We start from the raw sequence: 12125 nt of genomic DNA, 5'->3' as shown, positions 1-12125 counted from the left end.
GAACTGGTTAGTGAGTATAGGGAGCAGTTCAGCCAATGGCAGACCCTCCAGGACTTTTACGACTCACGTGCACAGTGGTGGGAGATGGTGAAACAAAGGACAGGACGGTTTTTTAAACAAATTGGAAAGGAAAAAAAGAATAAAGAAAAAAGACGCATGATGGGGTTGCAAAAAAGACTGCAGAGATATTTTAACCTTTTAAACAATGGATTGGATTTTACAAATGAAATAAAAGAAGTAAAGAAAGAAATGTCAGATCTGTCTGAAACAAAGAGCAAAGGTGTCATTTTAAGATGTAGAGAAAGGGAGTTAGAGGAAGGAGAGAAGTGTACCAGGTATTTTTTTAAAAAGACAATAGCTCGGGGAGGGTCGATCAATATTTTAAAAACTTTTAGAGGGGGGGAAGTAAATACAACTGACCTGATTTTAGGGGAAATTGAAAGTTTTTACAGTAATTTATACGGCACTAAAGAGGTACACAATGGCATCTTAGAGGAAGTTTTAGGGTTTTTAGATAAAAAAGTTAAGAGTCCAGATGTGCTTTTATCCCAGGATTTTAATCTTTTAGAATTGGAAAAAGCTTTAAAGGGTTTTAAGAAGGGGAAGTCCCCGGGCATGGACGGACTCCCCTTTGAGTTTTATCTGACTTTCTGGGACATTTTAGCACATGACTTACTTACAGTTTTTAAAGAATTTGAGACTCTTGACAGACTTCCAGACAGCTTTAGAGTAGGGATAGTTACATTACTGTACAAAAAAGGAGACAAGACTGACTTGAGAAACTGGCGACCAATCACTCTTTTAAATTATGATTGTAAACTTTTTAGTAAGATTTTAGCTACACGCATGTCGACTGTTTTAGAGGACGTAATCCACCTGGATCAAGCTTGCGCTGTGCCCGGCAGGAAGATCACGGACAGCCTGGTACTGATCAGAGACGCCATCTGTTATGCGAGAGACAGAAACATTAGGCTTGTAGTCCTAAATTTAGACTTTGAAAAAGCTTTTGATCGGGTCTCGCACCAGTACCTCCTTCAGGTACTGCAAAAAATGGGGTTTCCAGAGAGGTTTATAGCTTGGGTGGGACTGCTGTATGAGGGCTTAAGCAGCAAATTTCTTGCAAATGGGCATCTTTCCAAAGCTGTAAATATCCACAGCGGTGTCCGTCAGGGGTGTCCTTTATCTCCCCTTCTGTATGTGGCTTGTATTGAGCCACTGGCACAGATCTTGAGAAGGGATAAATGGATTAAAGGACTAGATATCCCAGGAACTGGTGGACTGACGGCGACCTGCGTTTTATATATGGATGACGTGACCCTTTTAGCGACTGACTTTTTATCAGTACGAAGAGCAATGGACTTGACTGACTGGTACGGTCGGGCCTCGGGCGCCAAGCTTAACAGGAGTAAGTCCGAGGCCCTGCTCTTCGGGCCGTGGGGCGACGTGGACACAGGAGGACTAGATTTGGATTTTAAAGAAAAGGATTTGAAAATTTTAGGAGTAAAATTTGACAGGGAGGGTGGAGGACCAGGAAACTGGACTGACATGTTAGGGAAAGTCAGACAAAGACTGGGCTTTTGGGGACTAAGACAACTGACGTTAGAAGGCAAGATTTTAATTTTTAAAGCAGTGATTTTACCACTAATTTTACTTGTCTGTTCTGTTTTTAGTCCCCCAAGACGATTCCTGGCCAAGTTGGAGAGGGCGGTATTTTATTTCCTGTGGGGGTCCAAGTGGGAACGAATCAAGAGGGAGGTGGTTAAAAAGAAAAAAGAGAATGGCGGGAAAGGCCTCCCAGACCCCCACCTGTTTTTAGGCAGCCGCTTTGCCGCCCTCCATATCCAGTATGCACTGACCCCATCCAGAGAACACAAGACAGCAGCCATGACCCGATTCTGGATGGGGTCATACCTAAGAAGTTTGAAAATTTTACCCATTGATCTTAAAAGTCCAGTGTCTTTTAATTTGTCAAAAGAGCATAGTTTTATTAAGAAATTTTTAAAGAAATATCTTTTAGAAACAAATGATGCCACTGTTTTAACTAATCACAAGTCTCTCGTCTCTCTTGTGCAGGATCGAGAATCGGTGAGTCCAGTTCCAGGCCTCACACTAGGTGAGGCCAAAGACGTTTGGAGGAACGCAGCCCACCCAGCTCTCCAGAACAGGCTTAAGGACCTGTCGTGGATGGTGGCTCATGAGATCCTCCCGGTCAGGGCGGTCATGCACTCCAGAGGCATGGCCAAAAACTCCACCTGCCCACGGTCCGGATGTGGTTCCCCGGAGACCGTTCAACATCTGCTCTGGGAGTGCGGCGCTGCGCGGGACCTGTGGGCCAAGACAGGCCCCCTGTTTTTCCCGTGCCTGCCAGCGGGTGGGGCCCAGGTGGACTATAAGCTCGCCATCCTGGGGGTGGGTCAGGGCTTGAAGGAGTTGACACCACCAACGTTTGCCTCGCTCTGGCTCACCCTCAACCACATCAAGGATGCCATCTGGGTCACCAGAAACCTGCTGGTGGGGAAACGCGTGACGGTCCCCCTCCACGCGTGCGAGCAGAGGATAACATCAACGCTGCAGGGTGGGCCGCACGTCGTTATTCGGATGGGGGGGCCGAGGTCACACGGAGAAGGTCCCGGCCGCCACCGTACCTGGCCGCCCGTAGATGCACCCTCACCACTCTGGCTACGGGAACAGCGGGCCAGCGGGCCGGAGGAGAGGGGATCTTCGCTGGGCACTGGAAGCGAGGAGTCTGGGGCCTGTTCTGGAGACCTGGAGTGAATGGACATTCTTGATAGGGACTCACCCTCGATCCTGTACAAGAGATGTTTTATTTGGCATATTTTATTGTTTTATTGTTTTATATTTGCATTCCTATTTTATTTTAATCCATTTTACCTTTACTTTAAAACAACACACAACATACATGGACTTTTACACAACACATCAACATAACTGATTTTTAACTGTAACTTATGTCCTTTTTGTTGTTTTAAGATATGTGCAAAAATGTGATTTTATAAGGAAAAAATGGATATTGAAAGAATGGAATGAAACAATGTGACAATAAACTTTTTTCGAAAGAAAAATCTGTTCTTATCAGTTTAATATCTGATACGTGCCCTACCCGGGCACCATATATTAAATTGATTTTTGGAACTGGGAGATGGAAGAGGGGCTTGCCTCGTCCACTCCACGCATCGACCCGGTATTGCAGTACTTCTGGGAACGGTGCACCCCCAAAAACTGTGTTCAATGAAAGAGATGTTTTAGTCTTGTGTGGCAGCAGGTGTTAATGGAAGTAAGGTATATTGCTGTGTATGGGTGCTTTAAAGGTGTTGTAGGTGATCATATGCTATACAGGTAATGGTGGTGTGAGAGGGAAAAAAAAACAACAACTCTGTTCTTATCTCGTTTAACATCTGATTCGTCCACTATCCGGTGACCGCGTATGAAATTGATTTTTGGCTCATGGATCCGGAGCATGAAAACAACATCATCCACAACAACAACAGCAAAAGAGCCCGACTCTGCAGGTTTTTGATGTCTCTCTCTTATCTCTTGGAGTTTTTACGAATGAGCTGATGAGTTGAATCAGGTGTGTGTTTGATTGTCCGACCGTTGGTGAGGATTGCGGAGAGGGACACGGTCCCTCTGACGGGAGGCCTGGGAATTCATACTTACCTGGCAGGGGAGACACCATGATCAGGAAGGTGGTTCACCCAGGGCGAGGCTCGGCCATTGCACTCCGGTTGTGCTGACCCCTGCGAATTCCCCAAATGTGGGAATCTCGACTGCATAATTTATGGTAGTGGGGGACTGCGTTCGCGCTCTCCCCTGGACACACTGGTTAAAAGAGCAGATTGTTCGAGTTCCTCTTCTTCTGGTAGTTAACGACCTAGGAAGTCCAGAGAATTGAACTGCAGTGGTTGATCGAGACATGTAAAACTCTCAACCTAGGACCAGTCTGCAAAAGTAGGGCTGTTTTTTAGTTTTTTTTTCATCATTCTTCAAATAATCTCCATTATTCAACCAGCGCTTTGATTGGCAGCAGTGGTCCTAGAAGCAAAGTTGTTCCGAATGAGGAGTTCTATCATGTGGTATGAATACCTTGTGCATGTGTGAAAAATCACCTGACATACAGTCGCCTATGGCCGTATTCATGTTGTTGTTTTTACTGTTTACAGCGCCACCAAGTGGCCAGTCGCCACATCCCTTTTCACCTGAGCACAGGCTGAGCCCGTGCACAGGTGTACCGACTTGGGTGTAATTGTCTCATTCCGTTGGAGAGTTATGGCCATTTAAGTAAAGCCCGCCTCGCCCACTCCCAACGTTTTGGCGTCCCGTCGCCAACGTGAATCGAAATTCCGACTTTTTTCCCCATCGCTGTCGGCAATCAGACTCCAGGGAATCTTTCTGCACCGGTTTGGGTCAGATCGGGCGAAAGACCTAGGACTAGTGTGCAAAAGTAGCTTTTTCACAAAATCCCAAATACCCGAAAATCTCGCCAGCGCAACCATCGAATCCGAGGCCTGCGTCTTGTTCGGCCCGAGCCAAGGATTCCGGTGATGTAAGACACTTGGGTCTGCGACGGACGGTTCAGGAGTTACGAGGCATTTCGTACTTCTGATCGCTGCAGCGCCACCTTGGGGCCGATTGGGCCGAGCCTTGGTGATGTTGTAGACCGGGCGGGTACTACCATCCCTCAAGAGTTTCAAGTCTCTACGACGTACGCTTTGGTCTGCCCGCTCACTTTTAGGGCAGAATGTTTGTTGGTCCAAAATCCCAGGTTGCACTCCAAAGTGTCGTGTTGTGCGCTCTGCTGTGATCCATTTTCGGTGTCAACAGTCATGCTGAGCTTGTATTGCTGTGAGCTGAGCTTGTTTGTTGGCGACCTTTAGACCCTCTCGCCACGGCCCAGGTGGGCGTGGCCTTTGACGGCTCCCCCGCCTCTGCGTCATTGTGTCATCGCTTCTCGGCCTTTTGGCTAAGATCAAGTGTAGTATCTGTTCTTATCAGTTTAATATCTGATACGTGCCCTACCCGGGCACCATATATTAAATTGATTTTTGGAACTGGGAGATGGAAGAGGGGCTTGCCTCGTCCACTCCACGCATCGACCCGGTATTGCAGTACTTCTGGGAACGGTGCACCCCCAAAAACTGTGTTCAATGAAAGAGATGTTTTAGTCTTGTGTGGCAGCAGGTGTTAATGGAAGTAACGTATATTGCTGTGTATGGGTGCTTTAAAGGTGTTGTAGGTGATCATATGCTATACAGGTAATGGTGGTGTGAGAGGGAAAAAAAAACAACAACTCTGTTCTTATCTCGTTTAACATCTGATTCGTCCACTATCCGGTGACCGCGTATGAAATTGATTTTTGGCTCATGGATCCGGAGCATGAAAACAACATCATCCACAACAACAACAGCAAAAGAGCCCGACTCTGCAGGTTTTTGATGTCTCTCTCTTATCTCTTGGAGTTTTTACGAATGAGCTGATGAGTTGAATCAGGTGTGTGTTTGATTGTCCGACCGTTGGTGAGGATTGCGGAGAGGGACACGGTGCCTCTGACGGGAGGCCTGGGAATTCATACTTACCTGGCAGGGGAGACACCATGATCAGGAAGGTGGTTCACCCAGGGCGAGGCTCGGCCATTGCACTCCGGTTGTGCTGACCCCTGCGAATTCCCCAAATGTGGGAATCTCGACTGCATAATTTATGGTAGTGGGGGACTGCGTTCGCGCTCTCCCCTGGACACACTGGTTAAAAGAGCAGATTGTTCGAGTTCCTCTTCTTCTGGTAGTTAACGACCTAGGAAGTCCAGAGAATTGAACTGCAGTGGTTGATCGAGACATGTAAAACTCTCAACCTAGGACCAGTCTGCAAAAGTAGGGCTGTTTTTTAGTTTTTTTTTCATCATTCTTCAAATAATCTCCATTATTCAACCAGCGCTTTGATTGGCAGCAGTGGTCCTAGAAGCAAATTTGTTCCGAATGAGGAGTTCTATCATGTGGTATGAATACCTTGTGCATGTGTGAAAAATCACCTGACATACAGTCGCCTATGGCCGTATTCATGTTGTTGTTTTTACTGTTTACAGCGCCACCAAGTGGCCAGTCGCCACATCCCTTTTCACCTGAGCACAGGCTGAGCCCGTGCACAGGTGTACCGACTTGGGTGTAATTGTCTCATTCCGTTGGAGAGTTATGGCCATTTAAGTAAAGCCCGCCTCGCCCACTCCCAACGTTTTGGCGTCCCGTCGCCAACGTGAATCGAAATTCCGACTTTTTTCCCCATCGCTGTCGGCAATCAGACTCCAGGGAATCTTTCTGCACCGGTTTGGGTCAGATCGGGCGAAAGACCTAGGACTAGTGTGCAAAAGTAGCTTTTTCACAAAATCCCAAATACCCGAAAATCTCGCCAGCGCAACCATCGAATCCGAGGCCTGCGTCTTGTTCGGCCCGAGCCAAGGATTCCGGTGATGTAAGACACTTGGGTCTGCGACGGACGGTTCAGGAGTTACGAGGCATTTCGTACTTCTGATCGCTGCAGCGCCACCTTGGGGCCGATTGGGCCGAGCCTTGGTGATGTTGTAGACCGGGCGGGTACTACCATCCCTCAAGAGTTTCAAGTCTCTACGACGTACGCTTTGGTCTGCCCGCTCACTTTTAGGGCAGAATGTTTGTTGGTCCAAAATCCCAGGTTGCACTCCAAAGTGTCGTGTTGTGCGCTCTGCTGTGATCCATTTTCGGTGTCAACAGTCATGCTGAGCTTGTATTGCTGTGAGCTGAGCTTGTTTGTTGGCGACCTTTAGACCCTCTCGCCACGGCCCAGGTGGGCGTGGCCTTTGACGGCTCCCCCGCCTCTGCGTCATTGTGTCATCGCTTCTCGGCCTTTTGGCTAAGATCAAGTGTAGTATCTGTTCTTATCAGTTTAATATCTGATACGTGCCCTACCCGGGCACCATATATTAAATTGATTTTTGGAACTGGGAGATGGAAGAGGGGCTTGCCTCGTCCACTCCACGCATCGACCCGGTATTGCAGTACTTCTGGGAACGGTGCACCCCCAAAAACTGTGTTCAATGAAAGAGATGTTTTAGTCTTGTGTGGCAGCAGGTGTTAATGGAAGTAACGTATATTGCTGTGTATGGGTGCTTTAAAGGTGTTGTAGGTGATCATATGCTATACAGGTAATGGTGGTGTGAGAGGGAAAAAAAAACAACAACTCTGTTCTTATCTCGTTTAACATCTGATTCGTCCACTATCCGGTGACCGCGTATGAAATTGATTTTTGGCTCATGGATCCGGAGCATGAAAACAACATCATCCACAACAACAACAGCAAAAGAGCCCGACTCTGCAGGTTTTTGATGTCTCTCTCTTATCTCTTGGAGTTTTTACGAATGAGCTGATGAGTTGAATCAGGTGTGTGTTTGATTGTCCGACCGTTGGTGAGGATTGCGGAGAGGGACACGGTGCCTCTGACGGGAGGCCTGGGAATTCATACTTACCTGGCAGGGGAGACACCATGATCAGGAAGGTGGTTCACCCAGGGCGAGGCTCGGCCATTGCACTCCGGTTGTGCTGACCCCTGCGAATTCCCCAAATGTGGGAATCTCGACTGCATAATTTATGGTAGTGGGGGACTGCGTTCGCGCTCTCCCCTGGACACACTGGTTAAAAGAGCAGATTGTTCGAGTTCCTCTTCTTCTGGTAGTTAACGACCTAGGAAGTCCAGAGAATTGAACTGCAGTGGTTGATCGAGACATGTAAAACTCTCAACCTAGGACCAGTCTGCAAAAGTAGGGCTGTTTTTTAGTTTTTTTTTCATCATTCTTCAAATAATCTCCATTATTCAACCAGCGCTTTGATTGGCAGCAGTGGTCCTAGAAGCAAATTTGTTCCGAATGAGGAGTTCTATCATGTGGTATGAATACCTTGTGCATGTGTGAAAAATCACCTGACATACAGTCGCCTATGGCCGTATTCATGTTGTTGTTTTTACTGTTTACAGCGCCACCAAGTGGCCAGTCGCCACATCCCTTTTCACCTGAGCACAGGCTGAGCCCGTGCACAGGTGTACCGACTTGGGTGTAATTGTCTCATTCCGTTGGAGAGTTATGGCCATTTAAGTAAAGCCCGCCTCGCCCACTCCCAACGTTTTGGCGTCCCGTCGCCAACGTGAATCGAAATTCCGACTTTTTTCCCCATCGCTGTCGGCAATCAGACTCCAGGGAATCTTTCTGCACCGGTTTGGGTCAGATCGGGCGAAAGACCTAAGACTAGTGTGCAAAAGTAGCTTTTTCACAAAATCCCAAATACCCGAAAATCTCGCCAGCGCAACCATCGAATCCGAGGCCTGCGTCTTGTTCGGCCCGAGCCAAGGATTCCGGTGATGTAAGACACTTGGGTCTGCGACGGACGGTTCAGGAGTTACGAGGCATTTCGTACTTCTGATCGCTGCAGCGCCACCTTGGGGCCGATTGGGCCGAGCCTTGGTGATGTTGTAGACCGGGCGGGTACTACCATCCCTCAAGAGTTTCAAGTCTCTACGACGTACGCTTTGGTCTGCCCGCTCACTTTTAGGGCAGAATGTTTGTTGGTCCAAAATCCCAGGTTGCACTCCAAAGTGTCGTGTTGTGCGCTCTGCTGTGATCCATTTTCGGTGTCAACAGTCAAGCTGAGCTTGTATTGCTGTGAGCTGAGCTTGTTTGTTGGCGACCTTTAGACCCTCTCGCCAGGGCCCAGGTGGGCGTGGCCTTTGACGGCTCCCCCGCCTCTGCGTCATTGTGTCATCGCTTCTCGGCCTTTTGGCTAAGATCAAGTGGTTGTCTTTTTGATCTTTGGAGAAGGAATGATGGCAGGTGCAGCTGCGCCTTCAGTCCCAAGGGCGGGACTGAGAAATACGTTGCGTTTCCAAATGAAGGAGCCTGTGATGGAGATGATGGAAAGAGAAGTGTTTGCACGGGTTATACTTTTGGACAAGATGAAGTTGAAAGTGGAGGACGTGTACTGCTTGCAGACCAACAGAATGGAAAAATGTTTTGATGTAACGCTGAGTACTGTGGAAATGTACAAAGATGTGATGGATAAAGTTGGAAAGATTGGCAAAGAAGGTATCATGGGGAAATTCAATGTGGTAAGCCTTGACAGACCCAATTTCAGAGTCATCACTTTGCACATGTTCAATCCATACGTTACTGATGAAGCATTGATGACGTTCCTTGCTAATTATGCTGAAGTCCTCACACCTGCAAGATATTTAAAAGATGGTGTTGGTTTATGGACTGGGAAAAGACAATTCCAAGTTCTTCTAAGAACTGACGAGAGTGGTTTTGAGGGGTTGATGCACCCTCCTGCATATTTCAACATTGGGGCTGATAAAGGTTTTCTGTTCTACTCTCGGCAGCCCCCTTTTTGTAGGAGGTGTAGACGGTACGGGCACGTTGATGGCAGGTGTGGTGAAGAAAGATGTCGGCGGTGTTTCAAGCTAGGTCACACGGCAAAAGATTGCAGCGTTCCTAAGACTTGCCACAGCTGCGGCTCATTAGACCACTTGATGAAGGATTGTAAGGTGGGTCGGAGGCAGCATGGCAGAGGATGGGGTGTGGGAGAAACAGAGAGACAGATGGAGGAGGTTGGCCAACAAGATGTCATGGTGCAACATGTAAAGGAGAAGATGGCGGTTGTGGAGGGAAAGGAGGGGGCCAAAGCGGCGGTGGAAGGTAATGCGACTGAGGAAGTGGAAGATGTGATGGTTGCTTTCTTGGAGGCATTGAACGGGGAACATTTCAGAGTCGCAGAGCAGCGCCCAAATGACGTGGAAAGCGTGATGGAGGTGGAGGGATAAGGCCTCCTAGAGGGATCGAGAGGAGAAGAAAGTCAGCTGGTTAGGAAGGCAGAAAAGATAAAGGAGAGACCAGGCAAGAGGGCGAGAGCTGAAAAGATGCTAAAGTTAAGCTTTTCGGAGGAATCCTCGTCCACAGACAGTCAAGAGGGGCTTGAGATGGACAATGCTAGGCCCTTATTTCTGCTGACAGAGGGGAAAGTTAGCAGCGAAGATGAGGATCAGATGGATGATTCAGTGGGCCTTAGCGAGGTTCCTATTCGCTGGTCGGATTTGGTTGTCAGTGACACTGGGTCCACAAGTTTGGAGGGACAAGAGACAAAGGGTACTCCACTGGCAGAATAAATGTTCTGCAGTGATGAATTGACTGTGGGGTCCATAAATGTTAGAGGTATTAGGGACTCGGTGAAGCGTAAAGCTGTTTTTTCTTTTTTAGGAAATTATAGGTGTAATGTGTTTTTTTTACAAGAAGTTCATTTAAAGAGTCTAGAGGATTCTAGGAAATTTACAAAAGAGTGGGGGAGAGGTGGAGCAGTATGGAGTGTGGGGGGGGGGGGTTTATTCTTCAGGGGTTGGGATTTTGTTTTGGGATAAAGAGATTGAAGTCATAAATCATTTCATTGTTTCTCCGGGGAGGGTGATTGGGGCTGATGTAAAGTGGAGGGGGGGAGAATATAGATTGCTTTCAGTTTACGCTCCTCAAACTGTTGATGAGAGAAAGGAAATGTTTGAAATGTTGTTAACAGTTTGTGCCACCAATAAGCAAATTATAATGGGAGGGGATTTTAATTTGCAATTGAAAGATATAGAGGACAGCAGTCTGACGGTGTTGGAAGGGGTTCTGCAAGGGCATGGGTTGGTAGATGGGGGCCAAGGGGTTAATCCAAAGGTTTGTGTAACAACGTGGAGGAACTCTAGAGGGGTGGAGAAAAGGTTAGATTATGTTTTTTTTTCTAAGACTTTTGTTTTGGAAAGGGGTGGAGTAAGGCCTGTGTTTTTTTCTGATCATGAAATGGTTTGGTTTGTAGTTAAAGGGAATAATTTAATGTTTGGTAAGGGGTACTGGAGGATGAATATTGAGGTATTGAAGGAGAAACAATTTTGTGATGAGTATGTATTCTTTTTTAGGGGGTTGGAGGGGTTAAAGGTCCTGTATAGCGATGTCGGGGGATGGTGGGAAATGGTTAAGAGTCGCTCAAAGGAATGGATTGTTAAATACTGTAAAAGAAGGATGAGGAAGATTTGGAGACAGGCAGGAACTTTGCAAAGAGATTTAGAGTTGAAGTTTGAAGAGTACAATGTTGGGGGTACTTTTGACTGGGACATGGTTCATTCCCTGAAGAGACAGATAAGGTTGATTTATGAAGACCAAGCTAAAAGGTTTTTGTTTAAAAGAAGACAGGAGACTCGAGAGAACGGGGAAAGTTGTAATGCAGCCCTTTTTAGATCTGTGAGGGATCGTAAAGAGAAGCAAGCAATTGTTGAGTTAAAAGATAAGGAGGGAGTGATTTTGACGAAAATAGAGAAAATAAGTGGATATGTAGAAGAGCATTTCAAACAGTTTTTTAGTGAGAGAAATATAGTTGTGGAGAAAAGTGAAATGTTTGTTAAATTTCTGGCAAATACAGTTCCGGAGGATGTAAAGGAAGAGTTGAGCTCCCCTATAACAATCGAAGAGGTCGAGGGAGTATTGAAGCGGATGGGTAAAGGTAAAGTACCAGGGGTTGATGGCTTACCGGTTGAATTTTATGTCAGATTTTTCAATATATTAGGCCCTTATTTGGTGGAGATGGTTAGAGAGGTGTTGGAGAACAAAAAAATAAAAGGCTCAATGTCAATCGGGGTTATGACCCTTCTTTATAAAAAAGGTGAAAGGGCAGATATTGCTAATTATAGGCCGCTTACAATGCTAACTGTGGACTACAAGATCATAGCAAAACTTTTGGCAGACAGACTGAAGAAAGCCCTACCTCATGTAGTGCATGTCGATCAAACATGTGGGGTAGTGGGTCGCAGTACTAAATGGAACTTGCAGCTTATTAGGGATGCCATTGCGTGGGCTGAAGATAGGGACCTTCCATTGATGGTGGTTAGTCTAGATCTAGCTAAAGCATTTGATAGGGTGAATAGATGGTTTATGTTCAAGGTTATGGAGAGGATGGGATTTGGGGAAGTCTTCATAGGATGGATTAGAACGCTGTATAAAGAAGCTAGTTGTTTGGTCCAGGTGAATGGGAGGTTAGGCCAGGGTTTTGAGATAAGGGAGGGAGTGAGGCAGG

The 12125-nt window shown here is 46.8% G+C and overlaps 5 non-coding genes and 1 pseudogene across 5 annotated transcripts; all 6 read left to right on the top strand.

Moving 5' to 3' along the window:
• Window positions 1–3060: 3060 nt before the first annotated feature.
• Window positions 3061–3236, top strand: LOC143753289 (U2 spliceosomal RNA; annotated as a pseudogene).
• A 434-nt stretch (window positions 3237–3670) lies between these two features.
• On the top strand, window positions 3671–3834 carry LOC143753150 (U1 spliceosomal RNA). The gene has a single exon (XR_013207571.1). It is a non-coding gene; the product is annotated as a U1 spliceosomal RNA (small nuclear RNA).
• A 1127-nt stretch (window positions 3835–4961) lies between these two features.
• Window positions 4962–5152, top strand: LOC143753244 (U2 spliceosomal RNA). The gene has a single exon (XR_013207665.1). It is a non-coding gene; the product is annotated as a U2 spliceosomal RNA (small nuclear RNA).
• Window positions 5153–5586: 434 nt separating this feature from the next.
• LOC143753149 (U1 spliceosomal RNA) lies at window positions 5587–5750 on the top strand. Its single transcript, XR_013207570.1, has one exon. It is a non-coding gene; the product is annotated as a U1 spliceosomal RNA (small nuclear RNA).
• Window positions 5751–6877: 1127 nt separating this feature from the next.
• On the top strand, window positions 6878–7068 carry LOC143753242 (U2 spliceosomal RNA). The gene has a single exon (XR_013207661.1). It is a non-coding gene; the product is annotated as a U2 spliceosomal RNA (small nuclear RNA).
• A 434-nt stretch (window positions 7069–7502) lies between these two features.
• On the top strand, window positions 7503–7666 carry LOC143753148 (U1 spliceosomal RNA). The gene has a single exon (XR_013207569.1). It is a non-coding gene; the product is annotated as a U1 spliceosomal RNA (small nuclear RNA).
• Window positions 7667–12125: the final 4459 nt, after the last annotated feature.

This window comes from Siphateles boraxobius, unplaced genomic scaffold, assembly GCF_051911475.1.
Source record: "Siphateles boraxobius isolate OS27281-9 unplaced genomic scaffold, OSU_SipBor_1 275, whole genome shotgun sequence".
Taxonomy (NCBI): Eukaryota; Metazoa; Chordata; class Actinopteri; order Cypriniformes; family Leuciscidae; genus Siphateles; species Siphateles boraxobius.
This window is presented reverse-complemented; position numbering and strand designations above follow the sequence as displayed.